Genomic DNA, 22177 nt, shown 5'->3' with positions numbered 1-22177 from the left:
ATACATTTTCCTCTGGGTAACTTCTTCAGCTCAAACGATTACTGTGAATTGTAAAATATACTTCCAATTACAAAATATAATCAAGCTCATTTATTTTTTTAGCATTGCTTCATGATACTAAGTAACCACAAATTAAAGTTACCAAATGACATAAAGAAAAATCTGATTCTGTTTCTAAAACAAAGAGATACATTTAGTATACAGAGCTATGAAAATGAAATAGAACCTCACTTAGTTTGAATAATCAATAATTTGAAAATTCTAGTTCATGCCCCAAAATTCTAGTTAGCCCCAGTATGAGCAGTATGACTGCTATCTGACTTTTGTGTGTCTTAAGTCAGTGCTACACAGTAGAAAGCATTTAGGGTCAGAAGATCATAATTGTATGAGTTTTGCTACATTATTTAACCATTTTGTGCTTTTACTAATAATACTTTCTAATTATATTAATTTGGATTGTTATTCAAATTTCCTTATGTTGTTTTTTTTCTTTATAAAGTGAGAAAAATAATCGTACCTCTCCTCCCACCGTTGATTTGAGGACCAAATGAGGTCACATGTGCAAAATTCCTTGTCATATGTAAAGCACTCTAGCAAATCAGTTAATATGAGTAGTAGCAGTTCTTCCAGGTAAACTGGTGTGGAAAGACCAAAATAAAACACAAAGAAGTTTCACCAGAGATAGAGCATAACCTTTTTAAAGGCAGTATTTAATGCTGCTTCCTGTAATGCTAGATAAAAGAAGTAGGCATCCTGTCATTTTTCTGTTATTACTTGTTAACATGTGAAAAAAGTACTGCACACAATATACATTATTTAAAGTTCTTTCTAAGTGGTATTTTCTATGCTTGCCAAGAATTGAGAATTTACAAACATTTCTTTAATTAACCCTTATCCAATGGTGTACCACATTATACCACAAGAGGACAGTATTTCTCTAAAAAATTTCTCCCTCACAGAATAATGCAATTTACTGGGGTAGTGAGGAATACCTTTTAATGATGTCAAGATTAAAATAATTTAGCCTTCATGTTCAACTGTAACTCACAGCTATGGAAAAAAGTCACAGTCTTACATTTCTGGAAACACAAACAATTCCTAAAACCAGAGGTTCATGGGTTAACACAGCTCTAGAGATGAAATTTTGTTACCCAGAACAGAAAAGACAAATACATAGTTCTGGCCCCACCCTGCCGTGCTAGAAGCAGGCTAGAAGCAGGTTAGAAGCTGGTCTTCATGCTAGAAGCAGGTTAAGGAGCATGTTGTTGCTTCAACAGCAGTAGCAATCAATAGCTGTAAAAGAATAAAGTGTTACTTCAACATGCTAATAAAGTCCATTTGGGAAATATCAGTAGACGAAAAGATTGTTTCCCCAGAAACAGGCAGAAGGAATCTTTGCAAAGAACTCCTCACCCCATGCTTAAAGCACTGACTTATAGGAACTTCAGTTTACTATACACAAGTACCAAAGATATATAGCTCAATACTTCTTTTTATGGCAACCCTAATGGAATTTTATTCATGGGTCAAGTCATAGGCCAATGAGAATAACCTCACTAATGGCCTAAAAAAGTCGAATACATGACACTACAGCATGAGCTGAAACTACTATAGCTGAAAGGATTCTAAATATAGGTCAAATAGCAAAGCAGACCAGCCTCCTTAAGGCAATTTGGTGTCATTAACATCTATAAAGTTCTCACTATGCTAGGCTTTTTTTTTTTTTTGAGACACAGTTTCGCTCTGTCACCAGGCTGCAGTGCAATGGGGCAATCTCGGCTCACTGCAACCTCCACCTCCTGGGTTCAAGCTATTCTCCTGCCTCAGCCTCCCGAGTACCTGGTACTACAGGCACATGCGACCACACCAGGCTAATTTTTGTATTTTTTTTAGTAGAGATGGGTTTCACCGTGCTAGCCAGGATGGTCTTGAACTCCTGACCTCGTGATTGGCATGCCTCGGCCTCCCAAAGTGCTGGGATTACAGGTGTGAGCCAACGTGTTGAGCCTATGCTAGGCTATCTTAACTTCATTTAGCTCATGTATTCTCACCAAGACTGTGAGATAGATGCTGGTACTGAGGCACAAATTAAATAAATAGCAAGGGATGGATGGAGTCAAAATTAAACCTAGAAGGTCTACTTCCAGAGCCTGTGCATTTAAATACATGTTAAACTACTTATCACGAGACTGAATTCTGAACTAGTGTTTAGGTAGCCTGAATTCCAATCCTCCACCGCTACTACACCTCTGAGGCTGGAAGAAGTGCATCATTTTGGGGTCTTAGGGTCCTCTACACCCACACTGACCAACTGCCCACCACCTTCACCTCCATAAACAAAGGAACTAAACTAGCTAATGTACAAGGTCTTTCTTTGGTTCAACAATTCATGGTAATATTATGAAAGCAACCATCAGATTGATGCAAAGTTTAAGGTCTTATAAGTTTAGATATCTCCCTTCTGTGATCACCACATGCAGCAAAGAAAACTTGCTTTTTAATATCTCTGTCAAAGGCACACAATAAATCACCAGTTTGTTTAAATCAATGTATGGCTCTCTCTTATCTGCAAATAGGTTTTGATATAGAGGGCTACATATGAGCATTATATGCATATAATTAGATAAAGAGTGTGGGTGTACTGCCATCAGGAAAGTAAACGGAGAAACAAATATAGAAGTTCTAAGCAGTAGAACTTCACAACTCTGACTTTGGCTGGCTCCAATCCCTCCGCTGTGACTTAAGTAATGTGATGGCTTTGAGAAGCTTCATAACATAACAGAAATTGCATGTGCTATAAAGATATTCTGACTGCAATTGCTGACATTTTCATTAAAATTTACAGAAATCTAAGAGGCCTTTGAATATTCTTTTTTATGATTTTAACTTTTATTTTAGATTCGGGGTACATGTGCAGGCTTGTTATTTGGGCATATTGTGTGATGCTGATGTTTGGGGTATGATTGATCCCATTATCCAGGTACTGAGAATTGATAGTATCAAATAGTTAGCTTTTTGATGCTTCTCCTCCTCCTTTCCCCATCTAGTAGTTCCAAGTGTCTATTGTTTATCTTTATGTTCGTGAGTATACAATGTTTAGCTCCCACTTACGAGAGCATGCATTATTTGGTTTTCTGCTCTTGCATTAATTCACTTAGAATAACGTCCTCCAGCTGTATCCACGTTTTTGCTAAGCACACGATTTCTTTATTTTTTGTGGCAGCATAGTATTCAATGGTGTGTGTATACCACATTTTCTTTAACCAATCCACCATCGATGGACATCTAGGTAGATTCCATGTCTTTGCTCTTGTAAATAATGCTACAATGAACATATAAGTATGTGTGAGAGAGAGAGAGAGAGAGAGCATGTGTGTGTGTGTGTGTGTGTGTGTGTGTGGTGTGTGTGTGTGTGTGTCTTTTTGGTAGAATGATTTATTTTCTTTTAGATCCCAATAATGGGATTGCTGGATCAAATGGTATTTTGGTTTTAAGCTCTTTGAGAAAATCTCTACACTGCTTTCCACAGTGGCTAAACTAATTTACATTCCCACCAACAGTGTATAATCATTGCCTTTTCTTCAGTCTCACCAGCACGTGTTATTTTTTGACTTTTTAATAATAGCCATTCTGACTAGTGTGATATGGTATCTCATTGTGGCTTTGATTTGCCTTTCTCTGATGTAGTGATATGGAACAGTCTTTTCACATCTGCATTGGCCACTTGTATGTCTTGTTTTAAGAAGTTCAGTCTTTTGCCCATTTTTAATGGGTTTATTTGATTTTTGTTTGTTGAGTTGTTTACATTTCTTATAGATTCTGCATATAGACCTCTGTCAGATGCATAGTTTGCAAATATTCTTTCCTGTTCTGTAGGTTGTCTATTAACGCTGTTGATAGTTTCTTTTGCTGTACAGTAGTTCTTTCATCTAATTAGATCTCACTTGTCAATTTTTGTTTTGGTTGCAATTGCTTTTGAGGATTTAGTCATAGATTATTTCCCAAGGCCAATGTCCTGAATGGTGTATCCTAGGTTTTCTTTTATGATTCTTGTAGATTGAACTCTTACATTTAAATATTTAATCCATGTTATTTAATTCAATAATTCAAAATTATTGAATATAGTGACAGGTAGGGGTTCAGTGTAATTCTTCTGCATATGGCTAGCCAGATATCCCAGCACCATTTATTGAATAGGGAGTCCTTTCCCCATTGCTTATTTTTGTCAGCTTTGTCAAAGATCAGATGGTTGTAGGTATGCAGCTTTATTTCTGAGATTTCCATTCCGTTCCATTGGTCTATGTGTCTGTTTTTGTACCAATATCATGCTGTTTTGGTTACTGTAACCTGATAGTATAGTTTTAAGTCAGGTAATGTGATACCTTTGCTTTGTTTTTGCTTAGAATTGCTTTCAATATTCTAGCTCCTTTTTGGTTCCATATGAACGTTGGGAATAGTTTTTTCTAGTTCTGTAAAAAAATTATGTTGGTAGTTTGATAGGAATAGCATTGAATCTACAGATTGCTTTGGGCAGGATGGCCATTTTAATAATTTTGATTCTTCTAATTTATGAGCATGGAATGTTTCTCCACTCTTTGTATCATCTATGATTTCTTTCAACAGGTTTTGCAGTTCTCCTTGTAGAGATATTTCATCCCCTTGGTTAAATATATTCCTAGAGTTGCTTTTTTGTGTGTGTGTAGGTGTGGCTATTGTAAATAAGATTGCTTTCTTGATTTGGCTCTCAGATTAAAAATTATTGGTGTGTAGAAATGCTACTGATTTTTGTACATTGATTTTGTATCCCAAAACTTTATTAAAGTTGTTTATTTGTTCCAGGAGTTCCTTGGTGGAGTCTTTAGGGTTTTCCAGGCATAGAATCATATCGTCAGAGAGAAAAGATAGCTTGACTTCTTATTTTCCTATTTGGATATCTTTTATTCCTTTCTCTTGCCTGATTGCCCTGGCTAAGGCTTCCAGTACTATGTTGAATAAGAGTGATAAAAGTGGGCATCCTTGTCTCATTCCAGTTCTCAGAAAGAATGTTTCCAGTTTTTGCCTGTGGTTTTCAGCTATTCTAACAGAATATCAATTCCACATTAAATTATATGTTTTACATTTATCATGAGTATTAAAATTATTTTTAAAGTCTATGATTTCAAACTAGACATTTCTAGAAACTGAAGGAAATACTTCCTTCTTTTAATACATTTTTCAGCTTTCAGCATCTTCAGTCTTTTCAGATTTTTACACATGAAGTCAGTTATTTCTGCCATATTTCTGTTCTGGTTTCAGATGTTGCCAGAGGCTTATCCAAAAGCAAGCAAACCAAAAAACTATTATTTTCATACTAAGTTTCAAAACTGCTGAAATTTCAGAGTTGAAATAAATTCTAGGGATTAGAGAAAAATCCAGGAAATAATTATTTAATGAAATATCAAGATATTTAATATTTACTACTCTGTATATGAAGTAGCAAATCATCGCAGTAGACTTCACAGTTTCTGATTTATGAATTTACTTTGGCCTTTTTTCCCATAATAGAACTACCATTGAGAAACCTGTAAGTATAGGACAACCAGCTTCATTAAAGCTGAGTAACCTTTCTTATCTATATTCTCAATAATTCACTTACTGTTGTTTGGTACATATACAAATCAGGAGCTACCTCCATAAAAATTAGTCCTATGTGATAGCTGTAAGAGCTAAGGATGTTTTTTCAGAGGCTGACTAATATCCGTGGAAATTTTGCCACTCAGCTTATGTTATATTTTCCTAGCTGTAAATTAAAGAAGAAGTAAGCATGTTGTCTATGACATAAAGGCAAAAAGAACTTTATTTTATTACCAGTATAATTTTCTGTTAATCCTACAAATGTTAGGAAATGGTCAACATTTTAATTATCTTAAAGATTTGCATATGTATTGGTGTCTTTTTAAGAGTAATGCAGAACTAACAGTCAAACTGTCCACAGAATTCTTCTCTGAAATCCATGTTTTCTATTAGTTCTTAAAAGATACATTAGATTCGACCATAAAGCTTTTTTCCAGAGCCATAAACTAAACTAGAAAACAGGATCCCAGAGAGTAAGGATATTATGAGCAAACTAGCTCTATTTGTGCCAAAATTAATTGAAAAAGCTTAGATTGATTCTTAGCTTCATTTGAACTACATTTAAACAAACAAAAAAAATGAAAGAATATTCTAGGAAAGAGTAATTGACTTTAATAAACTTCAAGCCATTTTGAATTTTATTACCTTATTCTCATCTTGTAGATTATGCTGTATTTTTCTTAAGTTGTCATGTTTGAAAGGATAAAAGGAAACTAACATTTATTATGTTTTAGCAAAGTGCCAGAACTGTGAATTATCTCATTTAACACATATAACTTTCCAGCAAGGAATACATTACTTTCCAGAAATTTCTGATGAGGGACTTCACATTTAAAATAATGGTGCTATGCTATTTATTGATGTGACTAAAAAGACTGACCTGGGAGCAACAATCTTTCCATAACATATTTCTGAACTCTCTATGTGGAAAAAAATGCCTGAATCAAGTGATTAATTCAAACTTTAAAAGCCATGGGATTCGCTGATAAGAGCTTTACCATTCAACAAATATCTATTGAGTGCACGCAGAGGCCCTGGCTGAAACCAAAGGTAACACAGGGTCCCAGCCCTTAAGGGGCTTGTAGGTTAGGACATGTGCAGATAATTACATAAGACATACACACTTATTTAGGTTACCATAAACATCTGTCCCCAGGAATGTTCTCTTTCTAACCCAAATTTTTCCCAAGTGCTTTCTAACTACAGATAACTGGAACAAATCTCGGCCTTACTACTAATTTTTAACATTTCCTTCTAGATCTCTTGTATATCACTGTAAACTGCCTCTCTGAGCCCTGTGCTGTTTCTTAGTGGTTGCAGGGACTCTTGGATCTCTTTCCCAATTACTGGGTGATGGAGTCCTGTTATATGAAATCAAGGCTTTTTGAACTACAGAAACCCCCTTGGTGCTGCTGCTGGTGCTATACACAACTTGGGTATTATATGTAACGGTTGTGTGGTATCATTTGAGGACCACCACAATAGGTTCTTTTCTGGTTCTCAGAGAATTCCTATGTTTGCTCTTAACAGTGACTACAACTGCAATTGTAGTCGTGCTTTTTAATAGGTCTAGAACAGAGAGGACAAATTCATGCTCTTTCCCCCTGTACCACAGTAGGCATGTAGTTATACTACACCCTCCAGGTGAGAGAGGATTCCACCTTAGAGGACTTCCCAATATATTGAATTACACCCATCTATTGAAGGAGGTTCCTAGATATATCCCTATTCTGGAGATTGTCACCTATGGTCTAGCCCTAGACTGAAAAAGCCATCTTAAAATGCAAATCTTCAAATTCAAAAGGGAATTGCCATAAAAGACTCCAAATGAGGGCAGTGTTGCCAATGAGAGAAAGAGGGCACTGCCCTAGTTCACTCCAGACTGGCACACATAATAAGCAGAAATCTGACACTCGTTCTCTGACAAGATCTGTTTTACTCAGGCAACTGGATCTCCAATCTCTTAGCTCAGGAGCTTGACTTGAGGACTGGTCCTAGGGCAGTTTTGAGGGGCAAAGATCAGCCCTTCTTCAATTCCAGAGAGAGCAATGGGAGTCAGCACAAGGAGTTCTGGGAGTCTTACTTGGGGAATGCAATGAAAGAGATCTCATTTGCCATAATAATTAAGAAATGCATTATGTTACTGCCTCTGGCTCTAAACAGCCCCCAATCTTATACAACCCCCCGCCGTCTAGGCAAGAAAATCTTTAATTCATCAAAATAAAAAGTTTAAAAATGTAGAATTTCATTAGAAACTCACACAATCTCAGTAGAACCAATTGTAATTCCCACTAATAGACATCTCCATGTAAGGATAAGCAAAACAAACACTAGCATATAAAAAGCTTCATTAAATGAAAATCAGGCCGCACACGGTGGCTCACGCCTGTAATCTAGCACTTTGGGAGGCCGAGGCAGGTGGATCACAAGGTCAAGAGATCGAGACCATCCTTGTCAACATGGCGAAACCCCGTCTCTACTAAAAATACAAAAACTTAGCTGGGCATGGTGGCGCATGCCTGTAATCCCAGCTACTCAGGAGGCTGAGGCAGGAGAATTGCCTGAGCCCAGGAGGTGAGGTTGCGGTGAGCCAAGATCGCGCCATTGCACTCCAGCCTGGGTAACAAGAGTGAAACTCCGTCTCAAAAAAAAAAAAATGAAAATCAAAGCATTGCCTTTTTGACCACATCTCCTAATATCTCCTTCACACTCTCTCAGTGTTCCAGGACATTGTTTTCCTTGCTTCCCTTTGAACACAGTATATATATTTCCTACCACAGTTCCTTGGTAGACAGCTCTTTCTACAGCTATCCACATGGTCCACTGCCTCATCTCCTCCATGCCTTTGTTCAAATAACGACTTCTCAAAGAAGCATTCCTTGAAAAGCTATTTAAAATTATAATCTCCACTGCCTCCCCACCTGGTACCTCCAACCCCCCCTTACCCTGCTTTGTCGCTTCATGGTGTTTATCATATTATATTAAACTGTAATATTTAAATATTTGTTATTGTTCAGGAAACAGTTGACATGGAAGATCTGATATTGTCCTTCAGAAGGTCCTGCTTGGTGGGGGCTAACCCTTGGCTGAGACAAGGAACTTGAATTTTTGAATGCCCTCTGTTTTACTAACTGACAAGGCTGCTTTGTGAGCCTGAGGTACTGAACACTGTTTGCCTAGGCGGTTTATAAAAACAATGTGATTTATGGTGAACACCTACTCTCCTTCAGGGAGTCTGGAATCTCAATAACTGTGGCTGGTTACAGAGGCAAAGAATGCCTACATTACAAGCCCCTAATAAAAACTCTGAACTCTGAGTCTCAAGTGGGATTATCGGGGAAGAAACAATGCCAATGAATATGTGTTGCTGCATTTCATTGCTACAGCAGGAAGTGGGTTCTTTGTGACACCATGTACCTCCCACCTATTCTACTCCTCCCACTAGGCATCCCCTGGGGGAGTGAATGTTGGGAGGCTGTGGCTGGACTCCTACAGATTCTGACTGTTGTCTTTTCTTCTTGCAGATCCTGATGTGAGTCCATAGCTGTAGAATTGCCTCTGTCTCCTGTGAGTCTTCCAGCAAGTCCTCAAATTTATTGAGTGATCATGGAACCCTCAAAAAATTATGTTTATGGCTCATCATGTTTTTTTCCCTATTGGAATATAAGCTCCTCAGGGCAGGGATTTAAAAATATCTTTAGCTCACTGACATATCCCCAGTCCCTAGAGCAATACTTGACATAAAATACGTATTCGTAAACATTCATTGAATGAATGGATGAGGAATAAAGCAACTATTCTCCAATGATAATTAAAACATCAATTAATATTCCCAAAGACATTTAAGAGTATATTTCATCTATTATAGGAGAACAGTCTACTATTAGGAAATGCTGCTTTTACATGAAAGGAAAGAGCTGAATTACAAATATTATGGTGACAGTAAAAAGCAGATTGCACACTGTAGAAATACCATGAACATGAATGAGATCATCTGGAGGAATTATTTTTAAACTCATAAGAATAATGCGATAAACAGAGTAAGTTAAAAAATAGATTTTGACAATCAAAATCACAAGACTCTAAGAAGGAGAGATTAGTTAACTACACTATACAATACATAATAGGCTAAAAATAAGTAATTGTTGAATGAATTGAATGAAATAGAAAAAAATCAAATTGCTATTAATATCTCCTCATCAAATATAAAAGCAATTAAAATGTTTTAGGGAAAAAGATAATGAAACAAGAATTCAATAGATTCTCAAGAGATCATATGTGAGGACAACAAAAAGATTCCCAGATATTTTGTAGTAATGGAAAGTATAATAATTACAAACTATTTTTAAAAGATTTACTCAAAGAAATAATTCTGATGACTAAAAAATTAATCAAATAACAAATTCAAGTCGTAGGAAGACCAGTACCAAGATAAAATTGTAAAATCATAACAGTATTTCTGTCAAATTAAGGAACAAAACAGGAATTAAACTATTATGACTTCTTTATTTAATTTGGTTTTGGCCAGGCTTTCCTTTAACCTTTGTGGGTATTAAAATGAGAGAACAAAATGAGGCCTATAGACCATATGACTAAATAATTAGAAGTTACAAATAAATCCAAAACGATGCTATTTAAAATATATTCTATGCCATAGCTTGACAAATATACCACTCCAAGTAAGTGAGGTCACCGTCTTAGGGTGCTTTTTAACACAATGTTATAGTTTATCTATTAAAAGTGACTCACAGGGGCATCCATAGTCTAGAACCTATGTTGGGGTCCCATCTACTTACCAGCCCGGGTGACAAAAAATAAAAACTATGTGTAAACCAATGACTTTATATAACTTAAAAGTCATCAAAATACCAAAGACAGTTGAGCTTAATTATTAATACAGCTATCTAGGTATTCTATTGATAAAATATAACATTTAAATGAGTAATAAAAATATATACAATTCATAAGTTACAGATTTATTCTAAAAATTTATTTTCTTTATTTTAGTGAATTACTAATTGCATTAGGTTTAGTACTTTCATATAATTTGTATTCTATTGGCAGCAATACCAAATTAGACAGCCTTCCTTGAGTCACCATAGATCTTAGCTTTTTTTTTTCAGCAATTTCTATTTGGAGAAATTTCAGTGCAATTTGGATCTCAATAAAAATCTTAAAACAAGGTTTGGATTCAGAAATGTTCACAAATTCTCTACATTATGTTGAAACATTCTAATGTATCACATATCACAAATTATCTTTAATACTAGAAAATATTTATTTTCATCACTGCCATTCATAGCATTTAAATTGCAATATTCACTATTTTAAAGCAATAGCAGATGTAAAGAATCATATTAGTTTTCACATTATATCTAGATCTATGCACATACATAACTTAGAGTATTATGAATTATATAATATTATAAAATGTCCCTCAGCTGCCATCAGCAAATGTAGCAAACATTGTGATAATTCTTAAGTATATCCAGAACTGTGAATGAGAAAACACGGAGAAGCAAGAAGATAGATGCTCAGTGATTTATTAGTGGTACTGATAAATAAAAATTCAGTATGCAAAATGCAATTACATTTGTGTTATAATGACGGAAAGATTTTTTTTGTTAATGAATGTGTACGTCCTATGAGCAAGAACTTACATTGTTCAAAGCCTACTTTCATTCCAAAGCAGTGTCCATTCAATGTCAGCAGTGGCATCATTCTCAAACTTGTTTTTGACTTTTGTTTCAAGGCCATCAGGCAGGAGTTGGGATAAGCATTTCTCTGCTAATGGTGTTAATTAGAAAGTGGGCTACTGTGATTTGGATGTGGTTTGTTCTCACCAAAATTCATGATGAAATTCAAATCCCAGTGTGGCAGTGTTGAGATGTGGGGCCTAGTGGGAGTTGTTTGAATCCCTCATGAATAGGTTATGCCCTTCTGATGTGGAGTAGATACGACCTCCCAAATTTCATTTTGAATTGTAACTCCCACAATTCCCACATGTTATGGGAGGAACCTGGTGGAAGGTGATTGAATTATGGGAGCAGATCTTTCCTGGCTGTTCTCATGACAGTGAATGAGTCTCATGAGATCTGACAGTATTAAAAATGAGAGTTCCCCTGCACAAACTCTCTCTTTGCCCACTGCCATCCATGTAAGATATGACTTGCTTCTCTTTGCCTTCTGCATTGGCAACGAAAGCCAAAATAGACAAATGGGACCTAATCAAACTCCACAGCTTCTGCACAGCAAAAGAAACAGTCATTAGAGTGAATCAGCAACCAACAGAATGGGAAAAAATGTTTGCAATCTACCCATCTGACAAAGGGCTAATATCCAGCATCTACAAAGAACTAAAACAGATTTACAAGAAAAAAAAGAAGCCCATTCAAAAGTGGGTAAGTATATGAACACTTTTCCAAAAGAAGACATATATGAAGCCAACAAACATATGAAAAAAATGCTCATCATCACTGATTATTAGAGAAATGCAAATCAAAACCACATTGAGATACTATCTCATGGCAATTAGAATTTCAATCATTAAAAAAATCTGGAAACAGATGCTGGAGAGGATGTGGAGAAATAGGAACACTTTTCTATTTGGTGGGAGTGTAAACTAGTTCAACCATTGTGGAAGACAGTGTGGTGATTCCTCAAGGACCTAGAAATAGAAATTTCATTTTACCCAGTAATCCCATTACTGGATATATATCCAAAGGATTATAAATCGTTCTACTATAAAGACACATGCACACGTATGTTTATAGTGGCACTGTTTATGATAGCAAAGACGTGGAACCAACCCAAATGCCAATTGATGATAGACTGGACAAGGAAAATGTGGCTCATATATACCATGGAATACTATGCAGCCATAAAAAATGATGAGCTCATGTTCTTCATAGGGACATGGATGAATCTGAAAACCATCATTCTCAGCAAAGTGACACATGAACAGAAAATCAAACACCACATGTTCTCACTCATAGGTGGATGTTGAACAATGAGAACACATGGACACAAGGAGGGGAGCATCACACACTGGGGTCTGTTGCGGGGGAAGGGAGGGACAGCAGGGTGGTGGGGAGGTCGGGGAGGGATAACATGAGGAGAAATGCCAGATGTAGGTGACAGGGGGATGGAGGCAGCAAACCACATTGCCATGTGTGTACCTATGCAACAATCCTGCATGTTCTGCACATGTACCCTGGAACCTAAAGCACAGTAAAAAAGAAAAAAATAGTTTGGCTTCCTCAGTTTATTCTTTTTTAAAAATATGAGTCAATTTTTTATTTGTTCACTTCTTGCATTTGAAGTACTCTTTGAAGACATCCTTAGCCCAAGATTCTTTGCCAAAATTCTTTATCGCTACACAACTGCAACCAACCACTTTACAAGATTTTCCCTCCCTGTCAATTTTTCAGAGGTATAAGCATCTAGACATAGATGAATTCAGTGCCAAGCCCATTTTGTGTACTCTCATCTAAGTGTAATGAGCCTTGGTTTCCCTCTCTTGCTTTCTGTCTCCAGGTGATCTCTCTGTACATGACTACTCCCTGCCATGAGTGGAAACAGCATGAGACCCTCACCAGAAGCTGAGCAGATGCCAGTGCCTTACTTCTTGCATTTCACAACTTGTAGAACTGTAAGACGAATAAAACTCTTTTCTTCATAAATTACCCAGGCTTCTGTTTTTTTACAAAGTACCCAGTTTCAGGTATTCTGTGGCACAAAATGAGCTAAGACATAGGCATTTAAGTTCACAGATAATACTAAATCAGCGTTGAGTGTAAATCTCAAGTGGCAGTAGCGCTCATAAGCTTTTCAATAAATTTATTCTTTTGTGTTCTTGAGATAGGTAGAGCCATATAAAGTATGAATCTTAAGGAGAGGACTTATTTGGCAATGCTAACCAGTGTATCTAGACTTAGAGAAACCTAAGTGATACACTTTTCAAAGAAGAAATTGAAATTCTCAATGTCTACACATGATTGTCTGCCTCGAAAATACAATTTTATTGATGAAAAGGTCATGATAATTAAATATTTCAATAACCTGCTTAGTTATAAATATACGTTTTGAATGGCATTACCTAACAATCAACAAAAATGCCATTCACAAAAGCAATAAAGACAACAAAACCTTTCTAAACATATGTGAATAAAATAAAAAAAGTTATATGAACAAAACTATAAAACACTGCTAAATGGTATAAAAGGACATTTGAATGAATGGAGAGAGATGTCATTTTCTTCAATAGTGTGCTGGACCTTTCTATTTTTAACTTAGTTAAGCTAAAACCATGTTCCCAGATTAGAATTGGCCAAGTGAGGTATTTGCATGGGATTTTGGAAGTGGAAGTGAAGCAGCTATTCATCTTTGAAGCTGACAATGGTTATTTGCAATGATGGGCAGATACAGAGGTTACAGTGAGTTTCATCTTGTCCTGCCCTCTCTTCTGTTCCATGTGCTGCTGTTTTTCTTGCTGATTCTGCTAGCCATTACGGGTCCCAGCTCATCATCAGACACCTGGATGTAGACCCACATGACTCTGTTAAGTAGCCCCAAAGACAGCCACCATCAATTCTTCCCTCCCAGGATGTGTTACTTTGCTCCCTTAATCAACAGGTAGAATTTGTTTATTCTCCCTTTGGCATTGGGATAAACTTGTGACTTTATTTGACCAATAGAATGCAACGGAAATGATGCTTTGCCCAGGCTTTAAGAAACCTACGACTTCCACTTTACACTCTTAGAAGCATGTTGCCATGCTTTAAGGAAGCCCAAGCAACCTAGCTGGAGAGAAAGGCTTGAGGAGAAGACTTGAGGCATATGTCTTAGTCAGTTTAGGATTTTGTAACAAAGTACCATAGACTCGATGACTTATAAACAACAGAAATCTATTTCTTACAGTTATGGAGGCTACAAGTCTGAGAGCAGGGTGCCAGTATGGTCAGATTCTGGAGAGGGCCCTCACATGGTAAAAAAAAGAATGAGGAAGTTTGCTCAGTTACCTTTGTAAAAGCACTAATCTCATTCATGACGGCTCCATCTAATTAGCTCCTGAAGGCCCTACCTTCAGGAGCTGGTTTTTTTGAAAAGATCAACAAAATAAATAGACTGTTAGCCAGACTAAAAAAGAAACAAAAAAGAAAAGTCTCAAATAGATGCAATAAAAAATGATAAAGAGGAGATCACCACTGATCCCAGAAATACAAACTACAGAGATCACTAAAAATGCCTCTATACAAATAAACCAGCAAGTCTAGAAGAAATGGACACATTCCTGGACACTTACACACTCCCAAGACTAAACCAGGAAGAAGTTGAATTCCTGAATATACCAATAACAAGGTCTGAAATTGAGGCAGAAATTAATAGCCTACCAACCAAAAGAAGTCTAGGACCAGATAGGTTCACAGCTGAATTCTACCAGAGGTACAAAGAGGAGCTGGTACCATTCCTTCTGAAACTATTCCAAACAACACAAAGAGAGGGAATCCTCCCTAACTCATTTTATGAGACCAACAACATCCTGATACCAAAACCTGGCAGAGACACAACTAAAAAAGAAAATTTCAGGCCCTATACTCTTTCTACATGAAACCCACTTGAGTATCAGCCTCTCCAGTTCCTGCAACTTTACTTTCATGAACTGAAAGCAACTCAAAGGGCATAAAGCTCAGAGGCAGGGTAGTTCACATTGTCCTCCAGAGCACAGTGCTCTCTGCAGAACACACTCAAGAAGCATTGATCAAGGGAAGAAGGTGACGTGCTTACTTGCCAAGAGTTATCTTCAACTCAACTCAGTAAGGCCAATCTATTTACAAAAGTGATTTTGTTGAATACATCAAAATATTGACATGTTGAATCTGTTAATATACAAGTATCAATTTCAATCTATGCTACTAAGTTGTAAGACAAGTTTATCTTATTATTTGAAATTAAAGCTTTATTTTTCCAGTACAACTGAGGGGTTTGTTTGCTTCCATAATTAATATGGTCATAAAATAGGAAGAATTTCTTTTCTCTATCTGTCACCAAGAGAGCAAAGTGTTTATAATTTTAATCATTATAATTAATGATTAAAATGTTTCATTATTAATGATTAAAATGTTTCAAGGGGGGCAGCTGCACTTTGCCTGGAGTGCCATTTCATCTGCAGGAATGTGACTCCTGGTTCATGAAGCCACGTTAAAACCGTATGTTTCTTTATTTAAAGATGCCTGTTCAGAAAAGGCAATGCCAGCATAAAATTAAAATTTAAAAGAAACCAGAATGTATTAATAACAAAAGGGTGCTCTGAGGTCATGGGTTTTTACAATATCGTCAACAAAGAAAAATCCCCCTGAAGCCTTTAGACTGGTCAAATTATGTACGATATAGGAATATTTTCTTCTCTAAATATGTATGCTGCTCATGTTTCTGGGACTTGTTCTGTCCTCAGTATCACGGTGTCATCAAAGTATGGAATCTCAGACATTTGCTAGCCCTCCTTGGCATTCTCAGCAGCGAGCATCTATCAGTGTTTCTTACCAGTGGCACCTGCACAATTCAGCTAGAAAAATTCTTTATTTATTCAAGTCTATCCCATAAAACTGCTGTCCACTAGATGTCTACAGCATCCTCAGTCACAGAGGTAACCAAAAGCATTCTCATTCCTCAATTCAGCATTCTGCCAGCCTATTCCTGGGTTCCACTTCCCAGCATGTCATGACCTAGACACTCTCTCAAGGCAGTATATTAGGGCAACTGTAGGGCTCACCTCGTTTGTTTCCTGTTTCTCAGAAATTAATGTCTTTTATCATCTGATGTCTTGAAAAACATTATTCCATATTTTTCCAAATTTTTGTTTATTTCAGATGTAATGATAAATCAAGTCTCTGTTACTTTACCTTAACTAGAAGCAAAAATTCAACAATTAGTTATTTTTTTAACTTGATACAAAAATGATTCTGACTTTTAAAAAAGCAAGATATAGGCTGTGATGGAGATAAGGAAGAAAAAAGACATGTAGTTCAGGATATGTGAGGGGGAGTGGAAACTGGGAGTAGAAACAAAGAACAGGAAGACATTGGACACTAACCTGCTCTATCCCACATATTTTTTCTAGGCAGAGCCTGGAAAAGACTTGAAGAACTTCAGGGTTATGTCACAGCTTATATTTATGACTCAGCATTTACAGTAATAAGAAAGTGATTTCTCACTCTCTAAGACTACCCAGCTTATGCTACATAAATAAGAAACTTATACAAAGCCACTTTGTGACTGGTGCTCTGTCAACTGTCTCTAGGTCTGCACTTGCAGATAGGCAGCTCCCTGCAGGGCATCCACTGTAATGTGGAGACAAGGCCATCAGCTCTCAGAAAAGATGAGATTTACAAGCACCTCATGTTCTGTATCATGACTCCCACCACCTCCTCCCAACAGTGTTCTCAGTCTCCCTCAGGTTACAGAGCATGGAATAGTTACTGACTGGCCAAAATCGATCCTTGAAAGATGACTGTCCTTCTAGCCTCCACAGACTCTTATGCCCCATTCTCCTGAAGAATAAAGTAGGTATGGCATGAGTTAAGACAAACCTAGATATTCCAAAAGTAGATTTTCCCAGTGCAGTGAGTGGAGGGAACAGTTGAGGACCTTTTTAACTAGTTCAGTGCAATCTCTAAATAATAAGAAACATAGTGTTAGTTACACACCCTGTGATATTTTCTTTATAAAGATACCAGGACCCTGGCTTAAATGTATTGTAAGGCTAGATGAAAAACCTTTGGTAAAATAATGGACACTGATTAGTTCCAATGAGATGTGAATCTTCCACTGACCTATGGTTAAAATGAACTAGCCCTTATTTCTTTATTTGAATAAAAACTAGATTTCTGTCATCTGAATGTTAATCCATGCAAATCTCACAGATGTTATTCGAATGAACAGGAAACTGTTTGCATGGCTGCATTTAGACCACATGTTTCTTGGACTTACATGCATGAGAGAACAGGGCTGTAGTGCGGCAGGTGTGGATATGCCAGATGACATACTGAGTCAGACCATGCTAAGGTGATAGGTCTGATGATGTCAGTCATTGAGAGGAAGAAATGAATACCAAATGATATATACGTTCTCTTTAAAGCACAATCTCAGCCACTTACTTAGAAGAGAAATAAACAGATCATGCCTAAGAATTGGGTTAACAGAGAATCTGCTGGGAAACAGCATCATTTAATGAGGTCTAACCTGTCCTTCAACTAAGGAGGACAGCAGGGCTCACCATATCATTTCTACATCAAGTGGCTTAATGTGCAGCCTTTTATGTAAGGGATAGAGCTACTTCCATACCTTCTATGCAACTGAATCCAAGTACATATCCAGAAATAAAATGTACAAGCACCATCAACTCTTCTCATCTTCAGCCATACTGAATTGCAGTCTCTGAATTTCTTTATCTACAGGTTTCAGCTCAGGATTTTCCAAGACAAGTATAACCAGGACATAAAGTGCTAAAAGAATCTCCTTGATTATCGTAAACTTGGTTTGCTGCCAAAAGTATTGTAGGTGATCAGCATAAACCTTTAGCTACAGTTTGCCCTCCAGGTAGCACATACTCTTCAAATCCCTGCCGGGTTAGCCCAGGCTAGAAGATTTGGCTCAATTTCCTCCTTTGAATTCTAATCTAGCGTTAGGGCTGTCCTGTTTAATAATTGTGAGCTGTTTAATAATCGTTAACTACATTGGGTATTTCTCCTAATGCTATCCCTTCCCTACATAAATGTCTTCTTTTGAGAAGTGTCTGTTCATATTCTTTGCCCACTTTTTGATGTGGTCGTTTATTTCCCGTAAATTTGTTTAAGCTATTTATAGATTCTAGACATTAGCCCTTTGTCAGATGGATAGATTGCAAAAATTTTCTCCCATTCTGTAGGTTGCCTATTTACTCTGATGATAGTTTTTTTTTTTGCTGTGCAGAAGCTCTTTAGTTTAATTAGGTCTCATTTGTCAATTTGGCTTTTGTTGCAATTGCTTTCCGTATTTTAGTCATGAAGTCTTTGCCCATGCCTATGTCTGAATGGTATTGCCTGGGTTTTTTTTTTGAGGGTTTTTATGGTTTTAAGTCTTATGTTTAAATCTTTAATCCATCTTGAGTTAATTTTTTTATAAGATATAAGGAAGGGGTCCAGTTTCAGTTTTCTGCTTATGGCTAGCCAGTTTTCCCAACACCATTTATTAAATATGGAATTCTTTCCCCATTGCTTATTTTTGTCAGGTTTGTCAAAAAACAGATGGTTGTGGATATGAGGCATTGTTTCTGAGGACTCTGTTCTGTTACATTGGTCTATGTATCTGTGTTGGTAACAGTACTGTGCTGTTGTTGCAGACTTGTAGTATAGTTTGAAGTCAAGTAGCGTGATGCCTCCAGCTTGTTCTTTTTGCTAAGGATTGTCTTGGCTCTATGGGCTTTTTTGGGTTCCATATGATATTTAATGTAGTTTTTTCTAATTCTGTGAAGAAAGTCAAAGGTAGCTTGATGGGGAGAGCATTGAATCTATAAATTACTTTCAGTAGTATGGCCATTTCCATGATATTGATTCTTCCTATCCATGAGCATGGAATGTTTTTCCATTTGTGACCTCTTTGATTTCCTTGAGCAGTAGTTTATAGTTCTCCTTGAAGAGATTCTTCACTTCCCTTGTAAGTTGTATTCCTAGGTATTTTATTCTCTTTGCAGCAATTGTAAATGGGAGTTCACTGATTATTTGGCTCTCTGTCTATTATTGGAGTGTAGGAATGCTTGTGATTGTTGAACATTGATTTTGTATCCTGAGACTTTGCTGAAGTTGCTTATCAGCTTAAGAAAATTTGGGGTTAAGAAGATGGGGTTTTCTAAATATTCAATCATGTCATCTACAAACAGAAACAGTTTGACTTGCTCTCTTCCTATTTTAATATCCTTTATTTCTTTCTCTTGCCTGATTGCTCTGACCAGAACTTCCAATACTATGTTGAATAAGTGTGATGAGAGAGGACATCCTTGTCTTGTGCTGGTTTTCAAAGGGAATGCTTCCAGCTTTTGCCCATTCAGTATTATATTGGTTATGGGTAGCTCATAGCTCTTATTATTTTGAGATACATTCTATCAAAACTAGTTTATTGAGAGTTTTTAGCATGAAGGGGTGTTGAATTTTGTCAAAGGCCTTTTCTGCATCTGTTGAGATAATCATGTGTTTTTTGTCTTTGGTTCCATTTATGCAATGGATTATGTTTATTAATTCATATATGTTGAACCAGCCTTGCATCCCAGGGATGAAGCCAACTTGATAGTGGCAGGTAAGCTTTTCGACATGCTGCTGGATTTAGTTTGCCAGTATTTTATTGAAGATTTTCACATCAATGTATATCAGAAATATTGGCCTGCAGTTTTCTTTTTTGTTGTGTCTCTGCCAGATTTTGGTATAAGGATGATGCTAGCCTCATAAAATAGTTAAGGAGGAGTCCCTCTTTTTCTATTGTTTGGAATGGTTCTAGAAGGAATGGGACCAGCTTTTTTTTTTTTTTTCACCTCTGGTAGAATTCGGTTGTAAATCTGTCTGGTCCTGGGCTTTCTTTGGTTGGTAGTCTATTACTGCCTCAATTTCAAAACTTGTTATTGGTCTATTCAGGGATTCAACTTATTGCAGATTTAGTCTTGAAAGGGTGTATGTGTCCAGGAATTTATCCATTTCTTCTAGATTTTCTAGTTTATTTGTGTAGAGGTGTTTATAGTATCCTCTGATGGTAGTTTGTATTTCTATGGGATCAGTGGTGATATCCTCTTTATCATTTTTTACAGTGTCTATTTGATTCTTCTCTTTTCTTCTTTATTAGTCTGGCTACTGGTCTATCTATTTTGTCAATCTTTTCAAAACACCACCTCCTGGATTTGATTTTTTGAAGGGTTTTTGGTATCTCTATCTCCTTCATTTCTGCTCTGATCTTAGTTATTTATCGTCTTCTGGTAGATTTTGAATTTGTTTGCTCTTGCTTCTCTAGTTATTTTAATTGTGATGTTTGGGCATCAGTTTGGATCTTTCCTGCTTTCTCTTGTGAGCATTTAATGCTATAAATTTCCCTCTACACAGTGCTTTAGCTGTGTCCCAGAGATTCTGGTATGTCATGTCATTGTTTTCACTGGTTTCAAATAACTTATTTATTTCTGTCTTAATTTTATTATTTAACCTGTAGTCATTCAGAAGCAGGTTGTTCAATGTCTATGTAGTTGGGCAGTTTTGAGTGAGTTTCTTAATCCTGAGTTGTAATTTGATTGCACTGTGGTCTGAGGGACTGTTTTTTATGATTTCCATTCTTTTGCATTTGCTGAGGAGTGTTTTACTTCCAATTATGTGGTCAATTTTAGAATAGGTGCAACGTGGTGCTGAGAAGAATTTATATTCTGCTGATTTGGGGTGGAGAGTTCTATAGATTTCTATTAGGTTCACTTGGTCCAGAGCTGAGTTCCAGTCCTGAATATGCTTGTTAATTTTCTGTCTCATTGATCTGTCTAATATTGACAGTGGGGTGTTAAAGTCTCCCACTATTATTGTATGGGAGTCTAAGTGTCTTTGTAGGTCTCTAAGAACTTTCTTTATGAATCTGAGTTAATACAACAAGAAGAGCTAACTATTCTTAATATATATTTAATTAATATATATTAATTCCTTTACCTTTATGTCATGCCCTTCTTTATCTTTTTTGATCTTTGGTTTAAAATTTGTTTTATCAGAGACTAGGATTGCAACTTCTGCTTTTCTTTTTTATTTGCTTTTCATTTGCTTAGGAAATATTCCTCCATTCATTTATTAGTGGCCTCAGTTTCTTCATAGTGTTGAAGGCATTTACAATTTGTTATGTTTTTGCAGTGGCTGGTACTGGTTTTTCTTTTTCATATTTAGTGTTTCCTTCAAGAGGCCTTGTAAGGCAGGCCTAGTGGTGACAAAATCTCTCAGCATTGGCTTGTCTGTAAAGGATTTTATTTCTCATTTGCTTATGAAGCTTAGTTTGGCAGGATATGAAATTCTGGTTTGAAAATTCTTTTCTTTCAGAATATTGAATATTATCCCCACTCTTCTGGTTTGTAAGGTTTCTGCAGAGTGATCTGCTGTTAGTCCAATGAGCTTCCCTTTGTGGGTAACCAGACCTTTCTCTCTGGCTGCCCTTAACAATTCTTCCTTTATTTCAACTTTGGTGAATCTGATGATTATGTGTCTTGGGTTTGCTCTTCTCAAAGAGTATCTTGGTGGTGTTCTCTGTATTTCTGAAATTTGAATGTTGTCCTGTCTTGTCAGATTGGGAAAGTTCTGGATAATATGCTGAAGAGTGCTTTCCAACTTGTTTCCATTCTCCCCATCACTTTCAGGCAAACCAGTCAAACACAAGTTTTGTCTTTTCAGAGACAAAACTTTTTGAAGGCTTTGTTCATTCCTTTTTATTCATTTTTCTCTATTCTTGTCTTCACACTTTATTTCATTAAGTTGTTCTTCAATCTCTATAACCTTTCTTCCACTTGATTGATTCAGCTACTAATACT

The sequence above is a fragment of the Callithrix jacchus genome, chromosome 6 (genome assembly GCF_049354715.1).
Source record: "Callithrix jacchus isolate 240 chromosome 6, calJac240_pri, whole genome shotgun sequence".
NCBI lineage: Eukaryota > Metazoa > Chordata > Mammalia > Primates > Cebidae > Callithrix > Callithrix jacchus.
The sequence above is the reverse complement of the archived record's forward strand: the minus strand, read 5'-3'. Positions refer to the sequence as shown.